General features: G+C 40.4%; 1 protein-coding gene across 5 annotated transcripts in view; it reads right to left on the bottom strand.

The window, feature by feature from the left end:
* LRFN5 (leucine rich repeat and fibronectin type III domain containing 5) overlaps positions 1-17,055 on the bottom strand; it is a 235,864-nt gene extending 218,809 nt beyond the window's left edge. The window contains exons 1-2 of one of the 5 annotated variants that reach the window (XM_072838415.1): positions 16,935-17,055; positions 15,011-15,917 (exon numbers count right to left, since the gene is read on the bottom strand). The gene's annotated coding sequence lies outside the window, so the exon portion shown is untranslated. Of the gene's footprint in view, positions 1-15,010; positions 16,553-16,934 lie in introns of those variants that run through there. The other 4 variants (XM_072838416.1, XR_012036531.1, XM_072838417.1 and 1 more) reach the window with 4 other exon arrangements.
* Between the last annotated feature and the right edge of the window lie 512 nt (positions 17,056-17,567).

The following is a 17,567-nucleotide window of genomic DNA, read 5'->3' as shown; positions in this document are numbered from 1 at the left end:
CCTATATCTTAGGAAAATTTGAGTGCAAATACTAGCAAAAAGTATATCCTTAGAACTTGCTTCTTTAAAAATTAAACTAGCAACTGATTAAACTGTAATTAGAATCTTTTATCTGGAATTAGTCAATTTTTAGAACTAAGACAAAGAAAAAAAGGAAAAGAGAATCAGGAGGGACATTCTTCACTGATTCAAACAAAAGAACAAAAGAATGGAATGAAGAAAATTGTGTCTCTGTGTATGTGTGAACTGTGAGAGAACCAATATAAGAAGGTAACATGATTTCATTATTGGTGCTTTGTTTTTGCTTTGTTGTTGTACCTCTAGTTAGACTCTATACTCCAATTAAGCTTGCCAGCAGTGATGCAGGATAACAGTATTTCACAATTGAGCCACTGCTTAATCAAAATGTCACTTTAGTCTGTCGCTGGTTATACTTCAAAAAGCTCAGGGTTACCTCAATTAAAAGCGAGTCTCACAGCACTTTGCAGATTGCATGCAGAATCATACAATGAGAGCTCCACTCAGATTGAAAAAGACAGGGAAGAGAGTGCTATTTTTATATCTCTTGCTATATTCTATTTTTGCTGATAACCTTCCAGCTCAATGTTTTTCCCTCTGCAGAATCATCTGAAGAGGTTGCAAATGATATATTACATTACATCCTCCTTGCTCACAATTATGAACAATCTATTGTTGATTTTAATTAAAATAATACCAATGATACTTCCACAAAAAGATTAACTGTAGGAAAACTAACCAGTCATTCAAATTTCAGTGCACACTGACTGATTAAAGTGTAATGTCTTGGGCTATACTTAAAAGATTTACAAAATTTTTTTTGAGGTCTCCTCAAAATATGCCACTTCAGCATGTGGATTATTTTGAGCTGACATAGACTTTGAGGGCTCAAGAGAAAATTTTGTCCCTTGCTTAACTGCACAGAAGAATCTAAACTGTCTTTGCCAGAATACAGGTTATTGCCAAGGATCATTTTTATCTGAATGACCTACCTATATGGCAGGGAAAACATCTAATAACCAAATACCTGCTCTTCTTATATAGTGCTAATGTGAATCGCATTCTTTTCCTCTGGGTTCCAGACCCCTATTTCTTCTCCTTAATTCAGAATGACATATATACCTCATTTTACTCGGCTGTCTTTGGAATTTCCATATCTGTGTGCATTCCTGGTACATGCAACATTAAATCTGATTTTCTCCTGTTAATCTTGTCTTGTGCCAATTTGATTCTCAGTCCAGCTGGAAGAACCTAGAAGAGGACAGGAAATTCTTGCTCCCCAACAAAATGATTTCAAACTTGAATAGATAAAGCTAGAGGTATTTGATACTAAAATATCTCATATGTAGTGGCCAAGAGCCATTTCCTTTTTGGTAATTCAGGAACTCATTGCTGCATATGTAATTGATTAAACTAGTTACATTCCCCTAGAGGAAACAGGAACATTGGCTAACCACACTACATTATTTTCTTCACAGGCTGCCACCAACTTCTTCTCAACGAAGAATGTAGAGTTGTGATTTCACTATAATTAGTTAGTAAATTTTAGGGTACGCTAGCCAAAACTGACTATGAAAAGGATGTTTCCATCTCCACTATATTGAAATAAACTAAAATGAAGGCAAATATCCAACTTTTAAAGAATGAATTTTATCTTAAGAAGTCTGCCCAGTGCAATGAAACTGTAATAGAAATGTGAGTAGATACTGGGGTACCTGGCTGGCTGAGTGTGTGAAGCACGTGATTCTTGATCTCAGGGTTGTGAGTTTGAGCCCCATGTTGGGCATAGTTTACTTAAAACTAAAATCTTAAAAAAAAAAAGGAAATATGAGTACATATTGCCCACCATTACCAATAAGGCTAGTCAGAGCTAAATTTTTTCTTCATGAATTTTGTAACAGAGACACTGAAAATTGATTATTAAAACCATTTAATAGAGGGTCCACATACCCATAACTGCATTATGTTGGAGTTCCCTGAAAAACACAGGTATGTTTGATTACTTCTCTGATATACCACTTAATAGGAACTCAAACACATGGACATTTTTTCAAAATCCCCACAGGTATTAATTTTAGCCATTTTATTTGTCAAATGGAAGTTTCTTTATTTAATGACCATAAGAACACTGAGGTCCTGAGGGTACAGCAATGAGCCTTTAAGGAGATGGAAGGCTGAGTTTTAACAACTGAGCTGACCCTGTGCCAAAGCAGTGGCTGTCAAACTGACCCAGGTCGCCCCATGCCAGGGGTTTACTACTTCCTTCTCTCAGCTGAACGCCTACCAAAGAATTAGTACAAAATGATGGCCTGTCCCAGTTAAAACTCTGTTCATTATTATTCCCTATAACATTTGAGTTAAATTATAGTGGAAAATTAGAAAGGAAGTTGATCAGAAAATACAGACTTATTCCTATCAAAAAAGAGTATGATTTTAAGAAACGAGTAAATCATAATGAAGAATGCTACACTTCAGAGGCTGAAAACCAGACCATGAAAACAAATGCAAAGCTACAATTAATCAGGATTTGTATGATTCCTGTTTTGCAGAGAGGAAAAAGAAAAAGAAGCTACCTGAGACTTTTTAAAAATTATATTTAAATTTAGTCATTGTCATTTTCTTTCTTACAATTTTACTATACATTATTTGACAACGAATAAAAGATTATTATTTTTCCACAACCATTTATCCAAGGATTTATTCTCAATCTTCTTTTAAAGTGTGATAATTGCTAACAGTACAATACATAGCATGCATATTAATAATGATTTAGTATTTGATAAAATAAACAAGCTGTGTGTGTATACAAATAGTCTCTGTTTTATTATAGTAAAATGAAATCTGCCTTATGTATATACTACAGATGTTATTTAACTTCTCCATGATTAATAGACAAATGCAATTTTCTTTGTAGCTAAATTCTATTAGATCCATTCATTTTATTAATTTTTTTCCTTTTTATTTTTTTACAAGATCTTATTTTTAAGTAATCTCTATACCCAACTTGGGGTTGGACTTTGTACTCTCCATTGACTGAGCCAACTAGATGCCTTTAGAGCCATTAATTTTAAAGATTTTATAGTCAGACTATGGCTTGACTACTTTCAATTTGTTGCCCCAAAATAACAAAACTTGCTAAGAAATCTGAAAGCAGGGAAGGGGAGAACTTGCCATCCCAAAATATGCCTCTTTGGCATAAGAATTAATTTAGGTTGATTACTTTTAAGAAATAGCAGATACCAGAAAGGCTCTAAAATCCACATTGAAGTTACCTTTTCGTAACAGACATTCACATTTATAAGAGAAGTCTCCATTTGTAAGGGTGTCCTCTTTTCTGAACCGAGGAGAGGAGAATTAACTAAATCTCTAAAAATTCTTCAACAGCAGAAGAGGCACAATCTGTATAACAACCATTACTGTGTTTTGTCTGATAATCTCCCACAACTGGCTTCCTCTTCTCCCCAAACCCTTTTTTTTTTTTAATTGGTCATTAGCTGGAGATGGTATTTAAGGTGATACCTTGGGCCATTTAGAGGAGTTACTCAGTTTTCCTGGGTATCTTCTATGTATACAGGAGGTATACATGTTGTTAAATTTCTGTTTTTCTCCTGTAATCTGTATTTTTATTGGGGGCGGGGGCTGGTGGCTTTAGCCAAGAACCTAGAAGGGTAGACAGAAAATTATTTTTCTTCCCCTGCAAGTTTGATGACCACCAAACGGACATGGTGAAACAAAACACTCACTCTGGAGTCTGCAGAAATTAGGATCTTGGAAATTGATACATATCATGCTAAGAAAATAAATTCTTATGTACATTGCAACATGCAGCAGATGGAATATGTACTTGATTATTTTAGAGTTCATTAGTAGAAATTTCAAATGATTAGTACAACATACATTACCTATCTTATATTAAATCCTAAAATCACAGAAAGATATAGCAATTAGAAAATGTAAATAAAATAACTCATATTTGGTATTTTCCAGGGAGACTTTCAAATTCATTGGACAACATCTCTATAGAAAATATTTAAGGGAACTTGACATGCATTCCCTTGCATCCCTTCACAAATGTATCTCTCTTACTAAAAGTAAAAACACTGAATTTAACTGTATTCATTTTGTAGCTATGCATTCTTTACAAATAATCATACAGTTATTAAGCCATTATAATTATACTGCCCCATGGTCTATACCCTGCACCTTATTATACCTGTAACAGTATGTCAAATGCCTACAGAATAATTTGGTATATAAATGAGAACATCATGAAATAAAATGAAGGTGTATAAAGTCCCAGGATAAAGTAATTGTGCAATCTAGATTCAATTTACAGAAGAAATGAATAGTAAACATGAGTCACTGAAACATAATTAGAAGGTAAAATCTTGGAGAAATAACAAAATGTCATTCTGAACCAAACCAAGCCCAAAATACAACATCGAGAAACAAAGACAAATTCTCCTTTGGGCTTTAGGTGAATGGCATGATCTCTAGGATAAGAGGACAGCCCTTTCAGAGAAGCTTCTCTAATGCAGTGATAAGTGGGTACAGCAGTAAATAGGTAAATCAAAATTAATTTCATGTACATTTAGCCATGTTAGGAAACATCTTAGGAAAAGGAGTTTTGAGGAAATCTGAGGCATTTGAGGAACCAGCAAATACTTCCAAAAGTTTAAGAAAAGAATATATTCTTCAATGAATCCATAGATTCACTGACCCCCCCATACATAGGGGTCAGTATGCCTAGATCTAGTAGCTATTTAACAAATATTTGTTGGAAGTGTAAGAAAGGGAGTGGGGAAGGGTGCCTGAGTGGTACAGTCAGTTAAACATTTGACTCTTGATGTTGGCTGAGGTCATGATCTCAGGGTCCTTTCAGCAGGGAGTCAGCTTCTCTCCCTCTTCGTTTCTCCTTACCCCTCCCCCACTCGTGTGCCATACTCTTTTTCTCTCTCTCTCTCTTTCAAGTAAATAAACAAATCTTAAAAAGGAAAGGGAGGTGAGACAGTTGTCTTCCAAAATAGGCATGATGGCTGGTTATATCCCATTACCCAAAGGTGTGTCTCAGTTATCTATTCCTACCCCATAACTTAGTGGCTTAAAGTAACAACCATTTTATTTGTTCATGATTTGTAGGTCATAAATTTGGGCTAGTTCTTCTGCTGGTCTCATTTATGGTCACTCATGTGACTGTAATTACCTGGAAGCTCAATTGTATCTGGGTACTGTAAGGAGGCCTCATTACATGTCTTGCCACTGGTGTTAGCTGTCAGCTGGGCCACTTGTTTCCAGCAGGGAAACCCAAGCTTCTTATATGCTGTTAATGTTTTTTTTTTTCTAGGAGGGCAACAGTGATGGCTGTATGATCTCGCTTGAAAGTCATATCGTATTACTTGTCCCACATCTATTGCTCAAAGCAAGTTGCAAGGCCAGTCCAGATTCAAGGGGAAGGCAAACAGACATCTACTCTTGATGGGAATATCTGTAATGAATTTGTGTCCATACTGAATTCACCAGAGGAAGTAAGAAAGTAAATCACAGGTGAGAACACACCACAGGTCCTAATCTAGAAATGGTCTGTTCTGCCAACAAATGTATCTATACTTAAGCATCAGATTTTGGCTGACTGTCAGGCCTCTCTGCCACTGAAATAACAGCATAGAAATCTGGATTCAGATGACAAAATGAGTTTGTTATCTGACTTTTTTTTTTCTAGCCCTGTCTCAAAGAAAGAGGTAACTGGGGGTAAAGACTGAAGTGCTCATTAATGACAGCAACAGAACAAATAGCATAGTAACAGGAAAAAGAGGTAAGTGGAATGCAGAGCACAATTAGACAAGTGCAAACATTTTAATGATAAATGATCATTAATGATCTCCAAGTTCCATCTGATTCTAATATTTACAGAATTCTCTGATTCTTCTGTACTAGGAAAAATGCTACAGGGAACATTTATTAATTACTTAAGACATACCAGCTAGTTTACCCTGGCTTGTAATACCGTTTTGTAGACAGAAATGGCAAACTAAGAAGAATAAATCACCTCAAATCACAGAGTCTATTTTGGCAAAAAAAATTTCAGGATATACTTATATCCCAGATCCGGGATCAAACATTTCTCCATACAAATAGCTTCCAAATCCCCTAATCGATAGTAACCATAAAGTCTTTTAAACACTTCCAGATAAAAAATACGATAATTCATTGAGTACTGTTAAGGAAAAGAAATTAAGAATAAGGTACATATTCAGAGGATGGTCTTCATCTTTGAAGGTCACATTTATGTAACAATCAACAGAAAACAGCTTTAAGAGGCAGATGAAAATGAAAATCACCTAGGTATAGCAGATGTAGCATCTTCTTTACAATCAGAAATATTTGTCATCTATCATCCATTAGTCATATAATCATGGACAAGTAAATTAACTGCCCTCAGCCTCAACTTGCTCCTCCAAAGAAAGGAATACAATCACACCTAAGTTGTAGGGTCATTGCATGGCTTAGAAGAGAGTAAAAACCAACAGTGCCTGGCAAAGAGAATATTCTCAGAAAATGTACTTATGATGGGTGATGATCATCATCTATTGTATTTATTATCCAAGATATATTAGCATTTTTCAGGACTTTCCACATAAAGTATGTGAAGGAAAACTCATGTGCTTTCCTTAGCAGTGGAGGTCTTAGAATATTATTCATCCTCAGGCTCTTAGTTCACAAAGATATCTAACAATCTTATCATTTTGTTAATAAGTTCCTATTAGTGAGTTAAAAAAGAAAAAAACATCCACTGAAAAAGTTTGTTTTATGAGAGCATGGAAAAAATAATCAATGAAAAATCATACATAGGAAAGAAAAGAAGTTGAGGAAAATTTCATACCAGTACAAACTGTCTTAAGTATGCCATGGATCGGTCTGTAAGGGCTTTCTGCAATCACTAACAACAAAGACCTGAAGTCTTTAAGAAAAAGGTTAGCTGTATTTAGAATTGGTGTGTCAATTTTAATAACTATTAGCATTCACATTAAAAATAAAACTTTTAAAATACACATATACTAAACATGGTGCCTAGTGGAATAAAACATTTGAAGGTTGAAGGTTTTGAAGAATGTTGATAGCCAAGACCTATCCTGTGAGGGTACCAGACAGAGAGAGTTTTACTGTCATTTCCTTTTGTTTTCAGATTATTTCCCCCTTATTAGAAATCAGGTGACCTCATAAGGAGGCTGGAGAAACAGCTGGAAACCTAATTTCGATTTTATTCAATAGTGGCGGAGGTAACCCAAACGGACATAGTAAATATTCTAGAAATCAGTATCATCTAAGTTTAAGAGTAAATTAAGAGGCAAAGATATATGAGTATCATCAGGAGTGACTTAAGACTAGGGCTGTCTAAGAGAATATTTGTTTCTTACTCTACATAGCAATTTCCACAGAGTGGCTTCAATCCATTTTGACTTTTGTGTCTCAAAGGAGAAATAGTTACTTAGCAGAATAGGGAAGCATGCATTAAATGATGAATAAATGGTTTTAAAAGAATCAAAGAATGAGCGTTGAGTCATTCCTTTCTAGATCAGAGAGCCCATGATGTAGCCAGATCCTTCCGTCACTTTAGGATAAGATAAAATCTAGTCTTCTTATCTTGCTCCATTTAATTGTTTCTCACACACATTATGAATATCACTGTAATACTTATAAGTTACTTTTTCTCTCAATGTTTAGTGGAAAAGAATTAATTTGACCATGATAAGCAAATCATATGATGTGAATGATTACAAGTTGAGGTATATGATATGATTATGAAAGTGATCTCAGATGTCTGCACTAGGGTCTAGACTCATAATGGCAAATAATTCTAGTCTCATGACAATTTGGATCAATGAAGCTGTAGCATCTGAGAGGTATATGTTAAAGACTCCAATGCCTTGTTCAGGATCAAAAGGAGAGAAGGCGTTGATCAAATAGTAAATATGACATGAGTGCTGGATGGATGGTTCCAGCATAGCATGGACCTGCTTCCTTTGTTCCAAAAGCAAGGAAATAATGCTTCTGCTCAATGCTACACTAATCAACCCTTGTGGTTTGCTGGAGCTGGTATCACACTTGCATGTAAAGTGACACAAACAAACTGGAGGTGGAGATAAAGACGAATGATGGATAACATTTATTGAGTACAAAAAGTAAAGGGCTTGAAATCATGACACATAGAAAACTGTCCCAAATCAGTTTAGGTATGGTTATGTTTAGTCATAAGCAGAGCAATCACGGTTTGGTGATCTCAAGTAATTCAGTTTAAATATTTGTGGTACTTGGAATTAGATTTGTTGTGTGCCCCTCCTCCCATATTAAAACTAATTAGAAGCCAAAGATGTCAGATGTTTGGCTCAACTTCAAAAATAAATTTGAGGGACCCCTGTGTGGCTCAGGGGTTGAACGTCTGCCTTTGGCTCAGGGTGTGATCTCAGATTTTTGGTATCTAGTCCCACATCAGGTTCCTTGCATGGAAACTGTTTCTCCTTCCTCTGCCTGTGTCTCTGTCTCTCTTTCTGTGTCTCTCATGAATAAATAAATAAAATCTTTAAATATATATATATATTTATATATATATAAATTTGATAATATGCCTATACAAAATGGAATAATCCAGTTTAGGTGGAGTGATTTTTAGAGTCACTGAAGGTACTCAGGCTTAGTCAAGATGACCACTTGGCAGGGATGCTTTAGAGAAAATTTAAATTTGAATAGATATCAGAATAACTCAGACATTTTATAATACCAGACCCATCAGGAAGTAAAATGAATTTAAATATGAATGTCTTGGGAAAACCATGCACTCACTAGTGTACCAGAGATGCTTCAACCTATAATTTCATAAACCCAGCCAGATTTCCTGGGTTTAAGATTCACATATGCTTGGTTTCTGAAGACAGTGGACTGTGCGGTCCTTGGTTTGGCTGAGCTTTAGCATTCCCTGGGGTCCTGAGGGTCTACAATCCCAAGCATAGGCTTTGATATCATCCAATTACTATCCTTTTTTTTTCTCCTTTACGCTCAGGATAGCTAATGATGAAATGATAATGATGATGGCAATGATGATGGTAATGATAGCAGCTAAGTGTTTTTTATTATTAGCTTCATCTTATAGGTGAAGACATTAAAGCTCAGAGAGGTTTCAAGACTTGCTCAAGGTTACATAAGCATGAGACATAGGTTTGTGAAATCCCAAAGTTCATGCTTCTAACCACTGCACAGTATCAACCTCCACAAAGTATAGTAACAGTTTCCAAATTTCCTCTTCTTACTACAAAGCAAAAAAAAAAAAAAAAAATTCAAAATAGGATTTTAAAAATATCAATTACTTTCAAACTTACGTATTTGTTTACATCCTTCCTGTTACTAGGAAAATAAGTTCCTTGAGGTCAGGATCCAATGTCTAGTTATAGGTTGTTAAAGTGCTTGACATTTGAACAATCAATACATGGCAAATATGCTACATAATTCCTATAAATAACCCCTAAAATTTCAATGCAAAGGTAGACACATTTCTATTAAATGAGGCACTTTATATTTAAATATCTGTGAATAGTACTGATAGAATAGTATCTATCCGTCTAGAAAAAAGTACAAGTACTACTCTATAGTGTTCAATATCACCGTGTAAATCATATGCATTTTAATGTTGCTATACAAATACCTTAACACTAATAAATCCACATAAGTCATTTAATAACCTCATGTTTATACCATGGAAAACATAACAAAGAGGTAATCACTAAGAAAATACCAGCCTGTATTTCCAAAGAAGAAAAAGTTTTCATAACAGAGTTGATATATTCCCACTAATAGATTACTGTAATGCAAATATTCTATAACTTCGGAAGCACCACCACTAAGACTCAGGAAAAACCTACTTGAAGACAAAAAATGCAAAGTCAACACGGGGAATGAAATGCAGGAATGAAATGCAGGAAGCAACTGACATGAATCCTTCAGTTTTCTTTAGTATTTCCTCAAAAGAGCTGCACAGGGCATAGTAAAAAGAGTAATATAAGCGACACTGTTGTGGCTTCTATCTCTGATCAAATACACTAGTTCTAATTGACTATATATTGAACTAATTAGCATTTTCATTTAGTCTTTTTTTTCTAAGAATTCAGAAACAGCTTCCAGATTTGGTGGGGGGGGGGGGAGGGAGGGGAGGAGAATGTACAACTTTATATGTTTATCTTATTACTTCTTTTCCAGATCCTTTCTGCTATAAAATCTAAAGTATTCAATATCCAATGGTAATTCTGCAATTGTTCTTCATCATGCCAAATTCAAAATATTTCTGTGGAAGGTTTTTTAAAGCAATAAATTGCATATATGCCCCCACAAAGAAAAGAATAGCATGAGGTCTGTGGTTAGACAGATTTCTTTTATAAAAAGATATATATTATCTAGGAAGACTCAAATCGATCAGTTTGCATTTTCTTCCCAATGTGCCCAAGTTTTGTAACTTAATAAACATAGGCCATCAAAGCCAGTTTCTGAGAAATCTTACTGATATAGCTTGTAGTTTAATAACAAAGCCCATTCATGTGGTTTACTTGGTATCAGCAAAATGATAGTGCATTTATATAACCATGTCATCTCATTATAATTTTCTATCACTTGTTAACCATCTTCATAATTACTATTAAATTATGTCATAGTTCAGTAAAAAGCATTGTCAGAACACTATCAGAATACTATGATGGAAAAGCTTTAAGATGGTATTAACTATCTCTGAATTAATTCTTATATTTATATCTCTTGTTATATAAAACTGGAGTTTTCATAAAAACATACAATTTATGTTATATTGATAGGGCATAACAAAAATGGTTCACTTCTAACCAGAAAAGCTTCAATACTGATAAACATAATTCTTCTTAATTTCACCATGCATACACCATGTAATGGATAAATTATTACTGCCTCAGGTTTTAAATAGTCCTCACTGATTGAAGGATGCCACAGGAATAAAAATGTGGGCAGTTGAAATATAGTAAGTAGTCTCACTTTCAGAGTTTATTAATGAGGCAGAGCTATACACATATGTGTCAGTAGAATGATTTAGCAAAATTGCCTGTTAGTCATGTATATTATTTATTTAAAAGCCTAAACTCATATATTTTATTCTTCAATAAAATATAAAAGTTAGAACTTTGAAAGTAATGCCAATGTTACTTTTCTAAGTAAATGAAAAATAGCAATTACTGGGATAAGTGAAATAGATTACCCAGTCAAGCCACTAGAAAGTTTTAAGTAGTCTTCTTCCTCCAACCTCAAAATTGGCATCTATTTATTAGCAATCTTGTTAATTGTAATTTTTTCTTAAAATAACTAAATACAGAGTTTGATACAGAGTTTATTACATGGTAGTTTTATGTAGAGGCAGGGACATTGTTAGATATCTGCAAGCATCTCATCCCAACCACAGAACAACACAGCAATAGTATCAGCAGAAAGCAAGATCCTAATTTCACCAGCTAGAAAACTCAGCAAAACTACCAAGCTTAAAGTGCTTCAAGCAGCAAGAGGAAACAGAACACTGGTTTAAATGAACAAAAGGGAACCAATGGTCATTCAGGAAAAGATGAAGAGCAGACATAACATATGAGGGTCACTTAAACACCAATGACATAACCAGACACTCCTTTAACACCAAGAATGCATTTAATGATGTAGGAGCCAAAAATGATGAAGAGGGGGAAAAGGTGGGACAATTTTCCTTCATGTGACCACAGCTCTTGCCATTCCCCTCATGAGAAAAAAGGAAAAAAAAAAATCACCTCTGGCTGGTAGTAGTCAAAGATTTTTCTTAATGAACCCCTCTCAAATCCAGGAATATCATATTTCAAAACCAAAGTAGATAAGCATGTGTATTCTATATTGATACATACATCACATGTTTGAAGAGGAAAAGAGGTATGTGAAGCACAGGAGACTGGTGTTGCTCAAGGTCATTCTCTTCTTGAAAAGAGAAAAGACAAAAATGACTAAAAGAAATGGTCTGGGGGACAGGAGTCAAGTGGCAAGTTCTTCCTACCTGCCTATATGCTCAAGTCGGTTCCCATGGGTGTCCCTCCGGCCCTATTGTTCTGCCCCTCTTGATGGTAAGCATAAGGGAGCCTAAAAGAAAGGAACATTTTGCTGGGAAATTTCCTAACAACACCTGACAATCTTAACCCATGAGTGAGATGAGCCAGCTCCATCTAAGTACAAGGTCAGTGGACTCAGATCCTCAAGCTAACTGGTGTGTACCTCCCTGTTCCTCCAAACAAGGGAGAAGGGGAGAGAGGCAAAAATCTCCATTTTTCAGGAACTTCTATATACAAAACTCTGTGCAAGGAGGCCTATTTGGCTTTGACATTTCACCTAACTCCAATCTGCACAAATGAATGGCGTTTTAAAACATGAATCACACCATAATCTATGTTTAGTCTTTTAAGCACTCTAAAGTCAGCAAATGCATTTGTTTTGCCTTCCCTCAGTATGAGGCTACAAAGGCAAGACCTAACCTGCAGAATGGTGAAAAGGCCAGAGAGAAGTGAAATGAGGATGGAGATGGAGAAAACCCATTATTTTCCCAGGTACTTCTATTCTGCACCAGCATTTCTTCTTTCTTGGGTACCCTCGAAAGAAGTACGCCTTATTTGCTAACAAATATTATGAGTATGATATAGTTTCTGTTGTAATAATACTCTGGAGAATTTGGGGGGACAAAGAAGTGTCTTTGTGAGATTTGTTAGTACACACAAATCAGTTTTCTGACCAGGATTTTCTGAGTGATGAGGGAAATCCAAAAAAAAAAAAAAAAAAAGAAAATTAACTTGAAAAGAAAGGAACAGCTCTCATCTAATTCCTCCCAAATCCCTACTTAGTTTTAGTTTTTCTTCAGGCAGTACCCTTTTTTTTTTTTTTTTTTTTTTTTTGAGTCTTCAGAGAATAGAGTGTGGACCTGCTTTTCTGTTAAAAGTCAAGTTATCCTTTCTTGTTTCTCCCTACCTTACAGAGCGAATCTATCTGAAGAGTGGCCCTCGTTGCCTTGACGTTTATTGGGCACGGTGGGGGGTGGGGGTGTCTTTTCAGTGGTATTCCAACTGGAGATAAAACAGGAGTAAAAATGACCTAATTAAATCCAGGAGAGCAAAAGAGGAGAAAAGAGAGAGGGGGAAAAATGGAAATCTAGGAAAAACACACTTAGTTTCAGGTTTTGAAACCTGAGAAACCATGCAATATTTGAGTATCAAGGCATTTTTGCAGCCAGCTTTCTTCTATGTTCTTGAATATTCATTTACAAGGGGGTGGAGGGCTGCAGGCGCAGGAAGTCAAGCAGGACCTCACTGCCCTCCCCGCGTCTCTCTCCACCTCCTTCCTCTCACATCCAGGCCGCCACCCCAGCGGTGATGCGCCTCCTGTCTGCCAGGGGGCCTGCTGAGCTCTCCCGCCCCTCCCCAAAAAGTGTCGACGAGGGCCTGGCAGCTGCAGTGGCGGAGCCCAGCCCCCAAGCCGGCTGCATATACGGCCTTGTAGCACCACCAGCCTGCGAGGGCTGCAGCAGCAGCCGAGCCCAGACTCCAGAGGAGTCAGGGACAGCGAGAGCAGCTAGCTAGTGGCCAGCTTGTAGTCTGCAAATGCCATCATATGGATATCTATAGAAACGCAGCAAGCGGAGAAAAAGAGGCAGCGCCCCGACACTTTCTAAGCTGCCTTAGCAAAGACAAGCCTTCGGCGCATCTCCACTCGCTGCCTCCAGAGCAGGGCGCCTCGCGCTGGGCCGGGCCAAACCCTCGGCTGGGTGCACCCAGCAGGCAGCTACGGAAGGCAGGACGCAAACGAGCACTCCTCGGCTGAATTATTCAGACCGCCTTCACTACGGAATAAAACAGTGATGAGACTACTTTGCAAGTGCTTTATCCTGTTAATCCGAATGCTCTCGAGAAAGGAGTGAAATTTCTGCAGAGGGGACGCAGATGTGGTGGAAAAAGGAAATGAGAGAAATAAGGTGCAAGGGTAAGGGGCTTTTGGAAGTTCGCTAAATTTGTTCTGACTCAGCCAGCCAGCCATGGGAACCTCCGTTTTAACGTATCAGATCCAATATGTTAATTAGGCAGTCGCAAATCCACCCTGTTCCTTGTAAATCAATGCACTGGCAAGAATTTTCAAAATACATATTATACAGAAACGAGCAAACCAAAACCAACCAAACCAACCAGGCGCACACAAGCTCCACCACCGAGACCTTATAGCTGGGGATGGTACCGGAGTGGTGGTTATGGTTTTAGCCTTGCTCCTCTCGATATAAAAATGACTTCTTTCACGGATCTATTTTGCTATATAGAAGCAAACGCTCGCAGTTAAATACCATGTCTCAGCACACACGCCGGTGACAATGAATTCCCTTTCATGCAAAGCAAGTTCCAAGAAAACTCCGTTTCAGATTAAAGTCTCCAGATGCGTAATTTACAACTACTAAAGGATCTAGCAAGCTCGTCCACAATGAGGAAAGGAAAACAACCTGGCACCAGAGGTAGAGAAGGGTCAGAAGGATCCTTGCCTGAAATGATGGGTGGAAACCAAACACCCTCTCGCACTCCACAGTCTGGGGAGGGTTGGATACCAAATGGTCCGTGGCAACCATAGCCTGAAGGAAACATGGAATGTTAATCTCTGGCATCTTCAGGCAGGTTCAGCATAGCATGCCCGGCTTTCCAATATCAGCACTTAGGGTGGAGCGTATCCATATTCCCTTAGCTTTCTTTCACCGCTAGATTAAGTGCTCAGGTATAGATTTATATACCACCTCCTAGAAATGTTATTACAACATCACAGACGCCCTTGGATACCCAGCCCTTCCTAATGATTTTCGAAACATTAATAAGTAAAGTAGCCTGCAATGCAGATAAAACACTAGAAACAAGATCAGAAGGAAACTGGGTGAGGCGGGTAGCCGTTTGCTTGTTACCTGGTGCCTCTAGAGGAAAAGACGGTCGTAGGAGGACTTTCTGCCCGCAGGTACAATCCCGGCAAGGTGGCTCCAGGTGGCTTTCACAGTCGTACGCGGGTCTCGCTTGTCACTTTGCTGCCCTTTGCCATAGCTCAGCACCCGCATCCTAGGGAGTCCGAAAGGCGGCTCCTGCCACTGCCGCCGCTGCCCGCAGGTCGCGCTGGGTGGGGGATCCGCGGCGATCGCCCCATGAAACCCGCGTTTCTGCGCCCGGGGAGCGGGCAGAGGCAGGGCGGCCGCGCACGCACACACAGACACACTCAAACACACACACACACTCGCACACAGGCGCGCGCGCACTCGCATTCACTCTTGCACACGCACATCCAGCACAGCACGGGGAGGGAGAAATAAGGAGGGGACTGGTCCTTCTCACGATCGGCTTTGATGCCCACCGGACCACAGGCAGAAAAGAGAGTGGTTTGGCATCGCCTTTTGATCACGTTTTCTTCAAGTTCTCCTCCAACCCAAATCCACGTAATTCAAGAGCTGGTGACATTTTAGTGGGGAGGAGAGAGCCGGGAAAGGGCTGAGGAAGAGTCGGGGATTTTGTTAAGCAGTTTGAAAAGCAATCCTTGTTACCTTGTTTGTACAGAAACCAGCTGGAAGGGCTGAACTTTTGCCTCCAGATGATGTGGATCGAAACATAAATATCCTTCTGGCCAAGAAGGGAAGGTCTAAGATGCACGGAAACAAGACGGCTACAAGACCCTCTGGTGACCTTGTGATGTACCTGGAAGCGAGTTAATACCGGAGCTTTCTAAGCCTCGGGGTAAACTGATCCACACATGGGTCCACAGCCAGGCAGCGGTTCCGAATCCAGCCGGCAAAATGGGTCTGGGCGTCCTCCCTGTTCTTCGAGAACCTGGGCATCGAGGGGGCACCGACGAGTTAACAACATTTGCTTCTGGGCAGTTGGATAAAAGACAGTCAAATGCATCAGAGAGGCGCGCGCGCGCGCGCATACACACACACACACACACACACACACACACAGCTAGCTGGAGAGCGGCTTACACAAAAAAAAAAAAAAAAAAAAAAAAAAAAAAAAAAAAAAAAAAAAAAATCCAAGATGACTTCAAAAGGTAGCAAAGATCCAGAGTCTTTTTGGAAAACAGAAGGGTCAGCAAGAAGGTTATGAAAATCTCATGTCTTTCATTCTTCCTCTCTCTTGTGAATGTGTGTGTATATTTCCAGAAGGTTTCGTTGGTCGGCCCCACCCCCGTCCAGTTGCGCTTTTTTTCTCCCGATCTAAACCGACCGTGCAAAATGGATTATATGGGTGGGTTGTGCTCACAGCCCAGAGCTCCACACTCAGGAATCCTAAGGGAGCAGCCAGCTGCGAAGACATTCACATCCTCTAGGGAAAAGGAAAAAACACGCGCAAACACACGCGCGCACAGACACACACACACACACACGCGCGCGCGAGCGCTCAGTTCGGGCCGCTCTGCACACGCGGGCCGACTCCCTGCGCGCCGCTGCACACCGCGCCCCGCCCGCTGCCCGCTGCCCGCTGCCCGCGGCGAGTCCGCAGCTCAGGCGTGCGGCTGGCGGCCCAGGTGGCCCAGGTCCCAGGCTGCGACCCGTGCGGGCCCCGCGCCCAGGCTCCCCGCGGCAGCGGGTTCGGGCGACGGCAGCCGCCCCGCGGGGAAGGACTGCGTCCGGCGCTGCAGCATGGAGGCGGCCGCGGCGGCGGTGGCGGCGGGCGCGCGGCCGTGGGCCCGGCCCTCGCCGCAATGACGGGAGCTACCGCGCCTCCCAGACTCCGGAGTCAGGCGAGACCCCCGCCGGGGCCGCCGCGCCTCCCTCTGCCGCCCCCACCCCCCGCCCGCGAGCCGCGAGCCGCGAGCCGCGAGCCGCGCGCCGGGGGCCGATTTACCCCGGGCCAGAGGAGAGGGTCCGCGAGGCGCCGCCGAATCCCCAGGCAGGGGAGGCGCGGGGAGGCGCGGGGAGGCGCGGGGGCGTTGCGGGAGGGGGAGGGGGAGGGGGAGGGGGAAGGCGCCCAGGCTGAAGATGAAGGCGAACTTCTAGGGGCGTCCCCAGCCTCCCGTAAGAGAGAAACTTGCGGACCACCCACTGCCCCCACGGTGACGGGACAAAGGAGTATCACCGGGTCAAGCGGCGACGACCAACAGCGGTGGGGAAAGTCATGAGCTATAATGACCTCCAGGAGAATCTAAGACGGAGGGCAGCTGGCTTGAGGTCTCTGTCGCCTGCGGCCGGCCTCATCGGGGTCCCTTTAGTAGTAGGTAGTGGTTCTCTTACTAATCAGCTTTGGAAAAGAAGCTTAAAAAGCATTATATCTGAGAATCACCTCCGCTCAGCCTTAGACATCACCAGGGCTGCCGCCCGTCACATTTTGGTCTGTCAAGGGCAGAAAGCAAGCCCAAGAGGTGACCTCTCCGGGCCTGACCACTGAGGTCGGCTGCAAAGAGCTCAGAGTGGCGGGGATAAAGCCAGGCTGGGCTCTGCGGAGAGGGGCCGAGGGATGGGCGTTTCTCCTGATTCTGCC

The sequence above is a fragment of the Canis lupus genome, chromosome 9, assembly GCF_048164855.1.
Source record: "Canis lupus baileyi chromosome 9, mCanLup2.hap1, whole genome shotgun sequence".
In the NCBI taxonomy this organism is placed as follows: domain Eukaryota; kingdom Metazoa; phylum Chordata; class Mammalia; order Carnivora; family Canidae; genus Canis; species Canis lupus.
This window is presented reverse-complemented; position numbering and strand designations above follow the sequence as displayed.